Genomic DNA, 17160 nt, shown 5'->3' on the forward strand with positions numbered 1-17160 from the left:
ACAATATTGTCAAGATTAGATTAGATTAGATTACTTACAGTGTGGAAACAGGCCCTTCGGCCCAACAAGTCCACACCGCCCCGCCGAAGCGTAACCCACCCATACCCCTACATCTATATCTACCCCTTACCTAACACTACGGGCAATTTAGCATGGCCAATTCACCTGACCTGCACATCTTTGGAGTGTGGGAGGAAACCGGAGCACCCGGAGGAAACCCATGCAGACACGGGGAGAACGTGCAAACTCCACACAGTCAGTCGCCTGAGGCGGGAATTGAACCCGGGTCTCTGGCGCTGTGAGGCAGCAGTGGTAACCACTGTGCCACCGTGCCGCCCACAAAGAAAACACGTCCGGTGACAAAGGCCACAGTCTTGCCTTCTCTGAGGATTGAACTCAGGACCTTCAGATTATGAGACTGACGCGCTGCCTACTGCGCTAAGAAGGCCAGCCGAGCCTTCAAGGTCCATAGCTTTTTCAGTATCCAGCACCTTCAGCCATTTCTTAATATCAAAGAAATTAACATTGATTAATTAACATTCCATGTATTTTCTGATTACATTTATATTACATGGTAATTGAGGAATTGTATGTTTGCTGCTCTTGACATGATGTACTAATGTGTTTGCTGATTAAGATTTAATGAAAGATAGCCTCTTAAACATTACATTTTCCTGTCAATAAAATTATTCTTTTGTTTTAATTTATTCAATCATTTCCTTTCTTATGTTGCTGATTTCCTAAATCATAAATTTGTTTATACAAAAAAGTTAAATAAAACATGAATTCAAAAATTGCATCTTACAACAGGCACACTTTTAGGTCAGTTTTAAATGAAGATATCAGGATTTGTCTATGGAGAGACAGGAAGTTCAATGACCAATGGCCATACTGTTTCTGATCCTCTGATAAACTCACTGTAGCGCATTTAATTAGAAATGCATTTTGTATAAGTTGCTAGCAGTGAAATAGGTGCACCTGATGCTGAAATTTACAGCATGCACCAAAACTCTCCGCATTGCAGAACACCACATATAGAATAGCACAGCACAGGAGCAGTCCCTTTGGCCCACCATGTCTATGCCAACCGTGATGCTCTTGTAATCCCATCTGCTTGCACATGGTCTGTATCCCTCTATTTTCTGCCTACTCGTGTCTATGTTTAAATGCCTCAAACTTTGTTACTGTATCTGCTTCTACCACCTTGCCTGGCAGTGCATTCCAAGCACACTCTGTGTAAAGAACTTATCTCACACATCTCCTTTAAAACTTTTCCCTTCTTACCTTAAACTTCTGCTCCCTAGTATTTGACATTTCCACCCTGGGGAAAAGACTCCAACTATCCACCCTATCTGTCCCTCCCCATTTTATATATTTCTGTCAGGTCACCCCTCAATCTCTGATGCTCGTGTGTAAATAAACTAAGTTTGTTCAATCTCTCCTTATAGCTATTACATTTCAATCCAGGCAACATCCCAGTAAACCTCTTTTGCACATTCTCCAAAGCCTCCACATCCTTCCTACAGTACAATGACTAGAACTGCACACAGGACTCTAAATGCAACCTAACGAAAGTTTTATACAGCTGCAAAATGACTTGCCAACTTTTACACTCAATGCTCTAACTGATGAAGGCCACTTTCAGGGAGTAATGGGCATGACCCCAAGATCCCCATGTGTATCAATGCTTTTAAGAGTCCTGCCATTAACTGTAGACTTTCCTCTTGCATTTGACCTCTCAAAATGCATCACCTCACACTTGTCCACATTAAACTTCATCTGCCATCTCACTGCTCAACTTTCCAGCTGATCTCATTTGATAACCTTCCTCACTATCCACAATTCCACCGATGTTCGGGTTGTCCACGATATTACTAATGAAACCACCTACATTTTCATTTAAGTGTTTATAATATATATATTATACATACAAACAACAAATATCCCAGCACTAATCCCTGCAGACACACCCCTCCAAACCGATTTTGTATCCAATTTGCCAACCCCATGTGGCTTAATATTTTAGACCAACCTACCTTGTGGAATGCTTTAGTAACTTTCATCTGTTGACCTGCTCTTAGCAGTCATGCTCATCACTTCCTCAAAAAACTCAGTCAAGTTTGTGAGACAACACCACTGCCTCCCCCCCCCACCCCACATAAAACCATGTTGTCTATCCCAAATAAGTCCATTCTTTTCCAAATGCTCTGAACCATTGTCTTTCTCAGCAAAATTAACACTCAGCCACAATCCATTTTCCTCTAAACTCTTAGCCAATTGATTTCCTGAAATAAATTATTCCATTAGTTCCCACCATCTAATTATTACCACTACTTCAGCTCAAGGATGTTTCAGATGAAAGGAAACTTCCAGACTGAGACTTAACTGGCCACTTCCCAACTACTCCAACAGTCTCAGGTGGCATGATGGATATTTTATGTATGAATTTTCTTTTAACTCATTAGCATGTGACAGTCAGTCAGACAGACTTTGATTCAACTCTCTTTAGAAACTAAGCCATTAAAGCACTTTTGCTTCTCTCTGGTGAAACTTCACAAGCATCCCATTTATTTTCTGTGCTCAATCATACTGCTGATGGTATTTTACATTCGACCATTTCTTTAAATATGGCATGCAGGTCTCTCTCATCCCTTGTGTTTAAATATAAATTGCACATTTTTGTAAAACTTCCCACTCTGTTATAATTTAAAAATCTTCAAATGAACGAATTTAGTGGAGGCCTGATCTGGTTTCAGATTAAAGCTCCATTAAAGAAAATAAATGGTTTCACTTTGTAAGCCACAATACAAGACAAGAGATACTCCCCTGCTTTTGCAATAACAGACTTTTTTATGAGACATTGATGACAAAAGTGATGGGATAATTCACGTGAGATTATATCTTTTCTGATTCTTTGATCTGTTTTTGTGATAAGGATTGGGAAATAACATGATTATCTCAAACATAATACTACTTTACATATTATTAAAGTTTGGATCTGTGCAGATTTGTCGATAATCCAACTACATCTGTGCTTCTCTGCTCCATTTGCTAATTGCCAATTGTCTAAATTCATTTCTGTAAGAGCTCTAAGAGTGTTCAATCTCTCCAACAGCTCAGATAATTACAGATTGCATTTTGTCAGCACTCTTACGAGGTGGACTTATCTTTGAATGAAGAGATTGCTAAAAATTGCTGAATTGTTAAAATTGTATGATGAAAGGTGTGTGATGTAAATGTGGATGCTGTTTACCTTTGTGCAATGAAAATAAGGTCAGAAAATCATTTTCAGTCATTCAGTATGGTTCAATCTTCCGGGATGTTAATGGAAGATTGTTTGTCTATATGGGTAAGTTTATTACAGGAGTAAACATTGAAAGTCATTAGCTTACCTTAAGTTTAGAATGATCAAGGATTGATTTTATCTTATAAAAATCAAGAGATTGAAAGTTTTGAAGGAAACCTAACTTGGGTCAGAAACAAACAAAGCTTCTTATCTTCTTTGTCACCAGATTCTTTTGTTGTTTGCTGAAAACACAGGACAGTTTACCCTTCAGTTTTTCAGTTAATGGTTAGCAGCAACAGCTTAGCTTTAATGATGGGAGAGACTAGCTGTCTTTCTGATCTTGGTTACTACATTGCAAAGTTGAGGTCCCATCCTGGTGAAGCCACCAAATAGGACTACTTGTCAAACAGCACGGCGGCATGGTGGCACAGTGGTTAGCACTGCCACCTCACAGCGCCAGAGACCCGGGTTCAATTCCCTCCACAGGCGACTGACTGTGTGGAGTTTGCACATTCTCTCCGTGTCTGCGTTGGTTTCCTCCGGGTGCTCCGGTTTCCTCCCACAGTCCAAAGATGTGCAGGTCAGGTGCATTGGCCATGCTAAATTGCCCGTAATGTTAGGTAAGGGGTAAATGTAGGGGTATGGGTGGGTTGCGCTTCGGCGGGGCGGTGTGGACTTGTTGGGCCGAAGGGCCTGTTTCCACACTGTAAGTAATCTAATCTAAGCATAGGTATCAAGTGTTAGACATAGTTAAGCGATCACACAATCAATGGATCAGACCTGCAGTCATGCCACATCCAGTCATGAATGGTGGTGGACAATTAAACAACTCATTGGAGGAGGAGGCTCCAAAAATATCCTCAGTCCCCGTAGTGGAAGAGCCTAGCACATCAGTGCAAAAGATAAGGCTGAAGCATTTGCAGCAAGTTTTAGCTAGAAGTGCCGGGTGGATGATCCCTCCCGGCCTCCTCCAGTGGTCCCCAGCATTACAGATGCCAACCTTCAGCCAATTCAATTCACTCCACCTGATATCAAGAAACAGTTTGAGGCACTGGATACTGCAAAGGCTACAGGTCCTGACAACATTCTGGCAATGGTACTGAAGACTTGTGGTCCAGAACTTGGTGTTCCCCTAGCCAAGTTTTTCCAATACAGTTACAACACTGACATCTACCTGATAATGCTCAAAATGTCCTGTATATAAAACGCAGGACAAATCCAGTCCAGCCAACTACCGCCCCATTGGTCTACTCTCCATCATCAGTAAAGTGATGGAAAGTGTCATCATCAGCGCTATCGAACAGCACCTGCTCAGCAATAACCTATGTAGTGATACCCAGTTTGAGTTCTACCAGAGCCACTCAGCTCCTGACCTCATTACAGCCTTGGTTCTAACATGGAAAAACAGCTGAATTCCAGAGGTGAGGTGAGAGTGTCAGCCCTTGACATCAAGGCTGCATTTGACTGAGTTGAGAGTGTGGTGCTGGAAAAGCACAGCAGGTCAAGCAGCATCTGAGCAACAAGAGAATCAATGTTTCGGGCAAAAGCCCTTCATCAGGAAGGGCTTATGCCTGAAATGTCAATTCTCTTGCTCCTCATTCCTGATGAAGGTCTTATGTCCAAAACGTTGATTCTCCTGCTCCTTGGATGCTGCCTGACCTGCTGCGCTTTTCTAGTACGACACTCTCGACTCTGATCTCCAGCAGCTGCAGTTCTCACTTTCTCCTGTATTTGACTGAGACTGACGAAGGAGCCCTAGCAAAACTCTCTGGTAGTTAGAGTCATACTTGACACACAGGAAGATGTCATGGTTGATGGAGGTCAGTCATATCAGTGCTAGGACATCTCCACAGGAGTCCCTCATGGTAGTGTCCTAAGCTCAACCACCTTCAGCTGCTTCATCAACAACCTTTCCTCCATCAAAAGGTTAGAAGTGGGGATGTTTACTGATGATTGCACAATGTTCAGCACCATTCTTGACTCCTCAGACACTGAAGCAGTCTGTGTTCAAATGTGACAAGATCTAGATAATATCCAGACTTAGGCTGACAAGTAACAAGTAACTTTCATGCCATACAAATGCCAGGCTATGACAATCACCAACAAGAGACAATCTGACCACTGCACCTTGATATTCAATGGTGTTACCATCATTGAATCCCCTACAATCAATATTCTGGGAGTTATCATTCATCGGAAATTTAACTGAACTTATAACATAAATGCAGTGGCTACAAGAGCAGGTCAGAGGCTAGGAATACTACAGCAACTAACTCACCTGCTGACTCCCGAAAACCTGCCCATCATCTACAAAGGACAAGTCAGGAGTGTGATGGAATGCTCCCCACCTGCTTGGATGAGTGCAGCCCCAACAGCACTCAAGAAGCTTGACACTATCCAGGACAAAGTAGCCCGCCTCACTGGCACCAACTCCACAAGCAGCCACACCCTCCACAACTGATGCACAATAGCAGCAGTTTGTCCTGCAGAAATTCATCAAAGATCATCAGACAGTACCTTCCAAACCCATGACCACTTTCATCTAGGACAAGGGCTGCAGATATATGGAAACACCACCACTTTCAGGATCCCCTCCAAGCCACTCAACATTCTACTTGGAAATATATTGCCCTTCACTTGCTGGGTCAAAATCCTGGAATTGTCTCTGTAATGGCATTGTGGGTGAACCCACAGCAGGTGGACTGCAGCAGTTCATGAACACAGCTCACCATCACCTTCTCAAAGGCGACTAGGGATGGGTAAAAAATGCTGGCCAGCCAGCAATGCCCACATCCCACAAAAATTATTCACTTAAAAAAAAGAGAGAGAAAGCAATGCTCTATTTTGCAATCTGTAGACCTTCTCCTTCTGTGTTGTTCATGCATAAGTTGGCCACCTGTCCAGGAGCCAGTCTGAGCTGTTGTCATACTGATGACTCCTGGCCTGCATAACTGGTCCTAACTGAAAACTCAATCATAAGTCTGCATCCAGGTGAAGCTTATTATGACCACACCCATGGTCTTCTTTGGTCTTGAACCCTGACTGCTTGAATGAAGCAACAATGTAAACACAACTTGCAATGAGTTCCAGCAACTTGCTTATAAAAGTGCAGCACTCATTTCACATTCTTTCCCAATTTTGGTTCTAAACTAAAGAAAACTAAAAATATATGGTTTCTACACTAACAGATCAGGAGCTTTTAGGAGTTTTACTTTATTACAGCTGGTCAGATTATACAGCATTTTTCATATTGCAGCTATACATTATGAGCATTCAACTGTTCAGCTATCTCTGGCCAGGGCTTGGCTTGAACTCCATATTCTGAGAGTTGAAACGGGACAACTTCTTCCCTGGTAGCTTCCTCTGCATGGACTTCCTTGGCATTTCTGAATTCCTGACCATCTTCTCTGTTTCAATTTTCAAGTATAAAGCATGCAGCATAAGCAAAATAAATGGCCCTTTAAGAGAAGTTGTCTTCCTTTGATTGCTATTGCCTTACATGGCTTTTCACCCTCCTCCCTCACAAACACTGATAAGCTGACATTGCTAAATGATGTAAAAATCTGATTTTAGTCTTTCCTGTTATTCTGTTGATGCATAGGCTCAGCGATATCCTCTAGTATTTCATACTTGTTTTGGATCAATTTGAATTTCTTGGCATAAATTAAGAAACATATTATTTATTTTTGTGAAATTATTACACGAACATGCAATCAAAATTCTTGATTGTCTTCGTGCTGATTTTTATCTGTAAAACTATTGCCAAAGATGTTTGGAAAATGTGTACCTTTTCATTAGCCTGGTCAGCAACACAATGGACTGGTGATGATTCAAGTCTTAAAATCTCTACTGACAAATCATGTAGCATAATCAGTGAAAGCTATTAGTTAACAAATTAAATGATTGAAAATTCAAACACTTCAAGACGTGGAATGTAGGATGTATCCTTCAGATTTGATTTGTGAGTGAAATTTCCCAATTCTGAAATGTACCGGTGTCACGGTGTGTTAATAATTATGATATCATAACATTATTATGTTAGTATCTGGAAACCAGATGAGCTTTCTTACACTTGAAAGAGATACTAGGTAATGGTTTAAGATGCTACATATGACACATTATTCACATTTTTATGTCACTCTTACTTTCTTGTGCATGAGACTAGTGGCAAAACGAACAAGACACTTTTATTCAAAAATAGTACCGACCCAGTAAATCCTATATCCATTTTAATGGTTTTTTTTTACCTGCTATGGCTATTGATTTTAACATTAATATGACATCTGATTCTGATAGAACAGATGTTGTCTTTGGAAACAAGCGGGGTTGTTACATTTTCCACCTACTGTGAGTTGTGATAATCTGTCATGAAGGCCATGTGTTCGTGAGTGCTCACTGCCTACATTGTGATCTTTGGACTATATTTGCCTCAACAGCAGCAGCAACAATAATATCAATTATATCGCACATTTTTATGAACAACCGTTGGAATATTTCAAAAATAAGTTTGTTAAATTATGTACAGTATATTTGCAGATGTCTCACTGCAAGTTCCTGATATTGACCAATTCAGTTGAATACTTTAAAGTTGAAAATATTACAGGATATCTCTGAAAGCCATTTATCGAGGGGTGACATTATTCAGCAGGTATCGAATAATGTTTTGACATCTTAACTTTGTTTAAACACATTTAATTATGTGCTATCTTATCTCAGTTTATTTTATATATTTTGAAGCAGCTTGAAATAACTTGAAATTAATGAAGGTATTGAATTGACAACTGATCTGATTTAACAGATACAATCTAGAAGCATTTTTAATGTATGAAGTGGTCTTTAGAGTTATCTTTTCGAAGGATTCTTAGTTTGTTTGAAGATAAGCCAAAATATACAACCCATCATAAATATTCTTATTGATATTAAATATTTCAATCTGTCGTCAAAAATAGCATGGAAATGAAATATGAAAAATGGTAATGTCATTTAGTTGCCGTTTCAAACACATTTTGAGACCTGAGATTTGTGTGAAACCTGGATGGCTAGAGAATAGAAGTATGGAAATGTTATACTGGGCTACTGCCCATTTCTTCACATACAAGAATTCCTATCTTCAAACAGCAGTCAGTTTCAAGATTCCAAGTAAATAAAGTAAATAATGTTATTGAGCTTATTCCCACCATTTGGGTACCAACCATATTTAATGCTCCAGTCACGTGCTGCAATGAATTCTTGCTTTTAATAGTGTACAACATGCCCCCAGATTGAGGTTTGGGTGTGAGGGTGGCAGCACAAAGCTGGAATGAGAAAATCTGTTCCTCTTCTAAAGGTTTCCTGATAAAACCTAGAGCTGAGATCTGTGAACTGCTTGTAACCATTTAAGACCATAAGACCAGGGAAATCATGTCTCACAAACTTGACTGAGTTTTTTGAAGAAGTAGCAAAGAGTATTGATGAGGGGAGAGTGGTAGATCTAATCTATATGGACTTTAGTAAGGCGTTTGACAAGGTTCCCCATGGGAGACTGATTAGCAAGGTTAGATCTCATAGAATACAGGAAGAACTAGCCATTTGGATACAGAACTCGCTCGAATGGTGATGGTGGAGGGTTGCTTTTCAGACTAGAGGCCTGTGACCAGTGGAGTGCCACAAGGATCGGTGCTGAGTCCACTTCCTTGCATCATTTACATAAATTAACATAGGAAGTGTAGTTATTAAGTCTGCAGATGATACGTTTGCAGGTGTTGTGGACAGCGAAGAAGGTTACCTCAGATTACAATGGGATCTTGATCAGATGGGCCAATGGATTGAGGAGTGCAGATAGAGTTTAATTTATGTAAATGTAAGGTGCTGCATTTTGGAAAAGCAAATCTTAGCAGGACTTATGCACTTAATGGTGAGGTCCTATGGAGTGTTGCTTAACAAAGTGACCTTGGAGTGCAGTTTTCCTTTAAAGTAGACTCTCAGGTGGATAGGATAATGAAGAAGGCATTTGGTATGCTTTCCTTTATTGGTCAGAGCCTTGACTATAGGAGTTGGGGGGGTCATCTTGCAACTGTACAGGACATTGGTTAGGCCACTTTTGAAATATTGTGTGCAATTCTGGTCTCCTTTCTATCAGAAGGATGTTGTGAAACTTGAAAGGGTTCAAAAAAGACCTACAAGGATGTTGCCAGGGTTCAAGGATTTGAGCTACAGTGAGATGCTGAATAGACTGGGACTGTTTTGCCTGGAGTGTCGGAGGCTGTGGAGTGACCTTATAGAGGTTTATAAAATCATGAGGGGCATGGCTAGGATAAATAGAATGTCTTTTCCCTGAGGTGAGGAAAATCCATAACTAGAGGCATTGGTTTAGGGTAAAATGGGGAAGATACAAAAGAGACCTAAGGGGCAACTTTTTTATATGCAGATAGTGGTGCGTATATGGAATGAGCTGCCAGAGGAACTGGTGGAGGTTGAGACAATTACAACATTTAAAGGCCATCTGGTTGGATATATGAATAGGAAGGGTTTGGAGGGATATGGTCCAAGTGCTAGCAAATGGGACTAGATTAGCTTAGGATGTCTGGTCGGCATAGAGGAGTTGGACTGAAGGATCTGTTTCCATGCTGTACATCTCTATGGCTCTATGACTCTAGAACCATAAGACATAGGAGCAGAAATTAGGCCATGCAGCCCATGGAGTCTGCTTTGTCATTCAATCATGGCTGATAAGTTTCTCAACCACGTTCTTTCACTTTCTCCCTGTATAGCTCATTCCCTTGATACTTTATAGCTATCTATCTCAGTCTTAAATATATTCAATGACCTGGCCTCCACAGCCTTCTGTGGCAATGAATTTCATAGATTCACCATTCTCTGGCTGAAGAAATTTCTCCTTATTTCCCTTCTAAAAGGGCTTCTATTTACTTTTAGGCTGTGCCCTTGGGTCCTTGTCTCTCTTACCAATGGAAACATCTTTACAATATCTACTCTCTCCAGGCCATTCAGTATTCTATATATTTCCATTAGATCCCCTCCCTTCCTTCTAAACTCTGTTGAATATAAATGCAGAGTCCTCAAACTTTCCTCGTATGGTAATTGGTTTCAAATTTAATCTCTGCCCAAGTTGCTAATCATACAAACGTTGGGGAAGACAGTCTACAGAGAATGCAATACTTGATGAAATTGGAGCACTATCCCTTCATGGCTTTATTCATAGGCCTACCAATGATCTGTGGTCAAATAAAAATTTCACACATTAGACTGTTCTCTTCGGCTCTTGCCTAACCATCAAAACGTTTGTAAATGTATGAACAGTGTTGCTATTATTTATCAAGTCCATTATCTATTCCTATTCAATGCTGATAGATTTGCCAGAAATGGATGGCTTCTGGGCTTAAATAGGAATGATTCTGATACTAATTCAGGAACTATAGTTTAATTTTTTTAAAAAAGAACACCTGGAATACATCAGTCCACGTATCATTCAAAAATATTTACCACATAATTACCTTTCTCAATAAGCATTGCTAGTTTCTTATGCAACATGTGAATACACTAATTTATACTGTCCCTCAGGCTCTTTTTCAGAGGAGGAGCAGTCTGACCTTTCTCCTGTGCTATTTTTATTAGTGTTCTACCCACTGGATGTTGGAACACTGCTGCTCCCATTCGTTTCCTCGTCTTCAACTTCTCAAACACAAGGCAATGAAATGCATTTCTCTCAGAATTATTTTGGATTCCTGTGCAACTGTTATTTCATTGTTTATATTTTCTTTAATATGGTAATATTAGATTGTTTCTAGTTCCATCATTCAATTGTAAATTCCTTTCCCAACCATCGCCCTGACAAGGATTCATTCAAAAGTCACACCTTGCCACTTTGACTTTCACAGGCATCGCATGTAAATAAGCAACTTAAATTTACATGGCACTCTTTACAACTTCAGAACATTCCAAAATGCTCTACATTAATGAATTACAGTCAGCAAAGTGTGAGTCCAGCACCAGATAGAGTTGCTGCAAATGTACTTTCTGAATGTTCCCAAAGGATAACATTAATGGTTAATCATAATGTTTCTAAATTCCTGTAGGTGTCTTGCCCAAATTATTTACATAGTGGGAAATACTTGTGGCGCAGTTGTTGTGTCCTTACCTCTGGGTTAGAGGTTCCAGATTGAAATCGCACTTCAGGAATTATAACAATGGAAAGTACTTCAGAAAGTGATCAAAAAAGGGTTATCAGCCTGTAAGTCCTTGCAATATCCTTGATGTTGAATGATCAGAGCAGAAGAATTTTTTTTATCAGCCATACTGGTCAAGATGAGAACAAAAAATACTAGAGATCACAGCAGGTTGATGGAGACACTATTCATGGAGAGAAAGCAAGCTAACATTTTAAGTCTAGATGACTCTTCATCAGAGCTCTGGGTGGCCATCCCAGAGTGAACCCTGTGTGCACCGACCTCTTTCTAGCTCTATGGTAGGACAGGTGCGGCCTAGACCAGTCTGTCCGCCCAGTCAAGACCCTTAAATGGCGAATAAATGGCCATTTAAAGGGGCACTTCGTGGTGAGCATCAATTGTCAGACTGGCAGAAAGGAATCAGCAGCAGGGATGGTCCAGAAAGTGACCCCACCAGCTGATGGGAATGAGGTGTTAGGGTCATCAAGAGACATTTTTCAAAACTGAACACCTCATAAGAGGACCTCCACCATAATACTCCCTCCCATCTCTGGCATCGTGGGACACAACAGCATTAGGAAATGGAGATGGGAGGGTTGCAGGCATGATAGCTTTGTGTTATCTCTGATACACCCCCAAATTAGGTCCACCTTCTTCCTCTGTCAATGAGGCCACAAAAAAAATGGACTACTCTCTGCGATTTCCATCTGTATTGTGATGAGGAGACTCTAATCTTCTGAGCAACAGGCTTGTCAGGTGAAATAGAACTTTAATTATTTATTTAAGTAGGACAAGCAGCCTATTAGCTTATTATGATGTTCAGGGTGGGCAGGAAGGTGGTGGGCTAGCTACCCTGACATATTTTGCATGACACTCTCATACTGAGAACATGCAGACTATAAAATCCAGGCCGTGGTTTTGGATTCGGGTTTCGGACCCGAGGACCTCCTTGCAGTTTCATACTTGTCCACTGCGTCCTCAGGCATTGCTGGAACTGGACAGTTGTTGTCCAATCTCATGGGCTTGCAGTCCTCTGAGCTGGAACTTCCTCCCCTGTGAGTGTTGTAAGTCCCATCTCCAGCCACTTAATGCCCTTGAGTTTTAAACGGACAGCTCTGAGGTAGGTGGTATCAGCAGCTGGGTTCCCCATTCACTCTTCAGGTGAAAAACCCTAGCCAGTGTTTACAATAAATGATATTCACCACATTCTGGGGCATACTTTGTAAAGGCTGCTGGGGGAAATCAAAAATTCACATCTTTCATTTGGAAGTTGTAAATGCAGAGCAACAAGCTGCAATCTTATATTCACATGGTTAAACTAGATAATTGCATCAGCATTAATGGACAGCATTAACCTGCATCTGGGAATCAGCCAGTTGGTAGTTATGTCTTCCACTGTCTGGTATGGGTTACCACAGTTGCACACTGGAAAGTTTTTAATTTGTCATCTGCACATCAAGTGTCCCCATCTGTTTGCTTAACACAGTTTTAGATGACTCATAAGTGGAAGATCAAAGGGAGGAAAACAACAGAAAGCTGCCCTAGGCAGGACACAATTGTTTACATGATACCAGAACTTCCTCTATATTATTCAGTTAATTAACTTAGACCATCCTGGTTCGGACAGGATGTTGATCATCACAAAGTTGATTATCAGTGTAAAAATAGCTCCACAAAGAAACTTTAGCAGGAGAATATTAAAGTTCACCTCCAAGCCCGTCACCACCCTGACTTGGAAAAATATTACCACTCCTTCAGTGTTGTTGAGTCTAAATCCTGGAATTCCCTCCCCTGTGCCATTGTAGGTCAACCTACAGCACAGAGACTACAGGGATTCAAGCTGGCAGCTCACCACCACCTATTCAAAGGGTGACTAGTGATGGGCAATAAACAATGCCACATCCCACAAGTGAATTAAAAGTAATAAAAAGCTGTTAAACAACGACCTCAATCAAATGTAGATGATATACAAACTCAACTATCACTTAGTTACCGAACTGGAAAAGGACTTCAACCCATGAGAATGTTAAATTGACCCTCCAAGTTTTGAAAATTTATTTTTTTGCATCAGTATTTACTGTGGAAAAGGATATGGAAGATATAGGCTGTATGGAAATAAATGGTGACAACTTGCAAAATGTCCAGATTACAGAGGAGGAAGTGCTGGATGTCTTGAAACGGCTAAAAGTGGATAAATCCCCAGGACCTGATCAGGTGTTCCCAAGAACTCTGTGGGAAGCTAGAGAAGTGATTGCTGAGCCTCTTGCTGAGATATTTGTATCATCAATAATCACAGGTGAGGTGCCGGAAGACTGGAGGTTGGCAAACGTGGTGCCACTGTTTAAGAAGGGCAGTAAAGACAAGCCAGGGAACTATAGACCGGTGAGCCTGACCTCAGTGGTGGGCAAGTTGTTGGAGGGAATCCTGAGGGACAGGATGTACATGTATTTGGAAAGGCAGGGACTGATTAAGGATAGTCAACATGGTTTTGTGCATGGGAAATCATGTCTCACAAACTTGATTGAGTTTTTTGAAGAAGTAACAAAGAAGATTGATGAGGGCAGAGCAGTAGATGTGATCTATATGGATTTCAGTAAGACATTCGACAAGGCTCCCCATGGGAGACTGACTAGCAAGGTTAGATCTCATGGAATACAGGGAGAACTAGCCATTTGGATACAGAACTGGCTCAAAGGTAGAAGACAGAGGGTGGTGGTGGAGGGTTGTTTTTCAGACTGGAGGCCTGTGACCAGTGGAGTGCCACAAGGATCGGTGTTGGGCCCTTTACTTTTTGCCATTTATATAAATGATTTGGATGCAAGCATAAGAGGTGCAGTTAGTAAGTTTGCAGATGACACCAAAATTGGAGGTGTGGTGGACAGCAAAGATTAAAACAGGATCTGGACCAGATGGGCCAATGGGCTGAGAAGTGGCAGACGGAGTTTAATTCAGATAAATGCGAGGTGCTGCATTTTGGGAAAGCAAATCTTAGCAGGACTTATACACATAATGGTAAAGTCCTAGGGAGTGTTGCTGAATAAAAAGAGACCTTGGAGTGCACGTTCATAGCTCCTTTAAGTTGCAGGTTGATATGGTAGTGAAGAAGGCGTTTGGTATGCTTTCCTTTATTGGTCAGAGTATTGAATACAGGAGTTGGGGGGTCATGTTGCGGCTGTACAGGACATTGGTTAGGCCACTGTTGGACTATTATATGCAATTCTGGTCTCTTCCTATCGGAACGATATTGTGAAACTTGAAAGGGTTCAGAAAAGATTTACAAGGATGTTGCCACGGTTGGAGGATCTGAGCTACAGGGAGAGGCTGAACAGGCTGGGGCTGTTTTCCCTCGAGCGTCGGAGGCTGAGGGGTGACCTTATAGAGGTTTACGAAATTATGAGGGGCATGGATAGGATAAATAGACAAAGCCTTTTCCCTGGGGTCGGGGAGTCCAGAACTAGAGGGCATAGATTTAGGGTGAGAGGGGAAAGATATAAAGAGACCAAAGGGGCAACTTTTTCACGCAGAGGGTAGTACATGTATGGAATGAGCTGCCAGAGGATGTGGTGGAGGCTGGTACAATTGCAACAATTAAGTGGCATTTGGATGGGTATATGAATAGGAAGGGTTTGGAGGGATATGGGCCGTGTGCTGGCAGGTGGGACTAGATTGGGTTGGGATATCTGGTCGGCATGGATGGGTTGGATTGAAGGGTCTGTTTCCATGCTGTACATCTCTATGACTCTATGACTCTAAGAATTGTGCAGTTTTGCAGAAATTACTGAACTCAAGAAGTCAGCATTGCAGCACAACATGCTGGAAGATTAAAGGGTATTTATCGATCTCTAAATCTGAACGATTTTCTACAGTTGCCAAATAGAAAGATTACTTGGTAAATCATACACATTTTTTGGAATTATTGGATGGACTATAAAAGGCAGGATTATTGCATTGTGTAATAAAAAAACTTACGAGCTTTTACTTTGTTTTTTGAAAAAAATAAGAGATTTCATATACAAGGCACCCTGTATCCAGGGGCCCGGTTACTGTGGGTTTCAGTTACCCATGGTTTACTGCAGTCCGAACATATAAAAGGGAATGTTTCAGAACCAGGCACCAATGGGGCTGCCAAGAAAGTACATTTCCCATTTAATAAATGGGTTTGTTCCTATCTGCGGTTTCGGACTTCCACGGTAGGTCTTGGAACGTATCCCCAGCAGGAAAACTGACTACTGTAGTCAGTTTCAATCAATAATTTGCAGAGATAATTCAGATACAAAGTGAACTTTTAAAAATGTTTTTAAAAATGCTTTATTCTTTCATAGGGTATGAGCATTGCTGACAAGGGCACCACTTCTTCCTCATCCTTAATGGCTCATGAATTGAGTAGCTTGCACAATGTTCAGCACCATTCGTGACTCCACAGACACCAAAGCAGTCCATGTCCAAATGCAACAAGATCTGGACAATACGCAGACCTGGGCTGACAAGTGCCGAGTCACTTTCGCGCCACACAAGTGTCAGGCTATGACCATCACCAGTGAGAGAAAATCTAATCAGGCCCCCTTGACTTTCAATGGTGTTAAGATCGCTGAATCCCTCGCTATCCTAAAGTACAAGCTTTCGAACCGCTGTTCCTTCATCAGGTAGGTAGCGGGGCAGGATCATAGGACACAGAATTTATAGCAAAACATCAATGTGTCATACACCTAATGGATGTATCAAACAAACCTGGATTGTTGTTAATCCAGTGCTTTAATCATTTAGAATGGGGATGCATTGATTATTATATAAATCCCAGAACTTTTAAAATCTCTGAAAAGTAGGTTTAAAGCTTATATTCACCCAGTAGAAGAATTAATTTTAAACTTTTTATTCACATAAATCAAAATTTCTATTCTTGGAACTCACAAGAAATTTTTCTTGCTGAGATTTTACAGAGAGCCAGTTTGGATAGATCAGAATGAATGGTCTCCTTCTGTACTGTACCGTTCAATTATTTATTTGAGTTTGGAGATGGTGGACTATATTTAACTCAATAATCCATGTTACAGTTTTTTAAAGTTCTTAATGGGACTTTGTATCTAACATCTGCAGCCAAGAGGGGACAGAATGTTAGTTAAAATCAACAATATTGTAACACTGCAGTTTGTCCTATCTTGGCAACCACACTTCTCAGAAAAAGAAATGATGAGAAGTTTGGGAAAATCAATTTTCCATCTGTTTCAGTAAAAATCAGGAATGTTAAATACTGGTCCAGCTGCTACTAGATCTCTGATACACCCCCATCAGACCAGCCTAATAGCCATAGAAAGTATATGCAATGCACATTAGTAATTGTATATTCATGGAGTACAATGAAATGCCAATAAGTGATAATCTGCTTTCTTTCTTTACTTATAAGCAGCTAATCTTGTTATGTACACTTACTTGCATCATTAATTTAATCAGAAAGAGGAAACAAAGACAAATTTTAACAAATGTTATTGTTTTCTTTACATGAGAAGAAGATACAGGTTTTCCACAGTTTTAAACACAGATCTCTTTTTGAAGTTATATGTAACCCAAGGACCTACCCCAAAGAAAACACAGAATAAGTAATTTTAATGATATATTAACATCAAATCCAAGTATATATAATTGATTCATTTGTCCTCTACTCATCCAAGTCTCAGTGAAGACTTGTGGCTAAAACTTTTCTGCCGGTGCCTTAAG

At 40.7% G+C, this 17160-nt stretch overlaps 1 long non-coding RNA gene and 1 other non-coding gene across 3 annotated transcripts in view; one reads left to right on the forward strand and one right to left on the reverse strand.

Annotated features, from left to right (window-relative positions):
* Window positions 1-17160, forward strand: part of LOC140457892 (uncharacterized) — a 63305-nt gene that overhangs the window by 21066 nt on the left and 25079 nt on the right. Inside the window, exon 3 of one of the 2 annotated variants that reach the window (XR_011953406.1) lies at window positions 15771-15964. The exons of the other annotated variant lie outside the window; for it this stretch is intronic. This is a non-coding gene — a long non-coding RNA (uncharacterized lncRNA). Of the gene's footprint in view, window positions 1-15770; window positions 15965-17160 lie in introns of those variants that run through there. 2 annotated transcript variants of the gene reach the window in all.
* Window positions 376-448, reverse strand: trnam-cau (transfer RNA methionine (anticodon CAU)). The gene has a single exon. It is a non-coding gene; the product is annotated as a tRNA-Met (tRNA).

This window comes from Chiloscyllium punctatum, chromosome 32, assembly GCF_047496795.1.
Source record: "Chiloscyllium punctatum isolate Juve2018m chromosome 32, sChiPun1.3, whole genome shotgun sequence".
In the NCBI taxonomy this organism is placed as follows: Eukaryota; Metazoa; Chordata; class Chondrichthyes; order Orectolobiformes; family Hemiscylliidae; genus Chiloscyllium; species Chiloscyllium punctatum.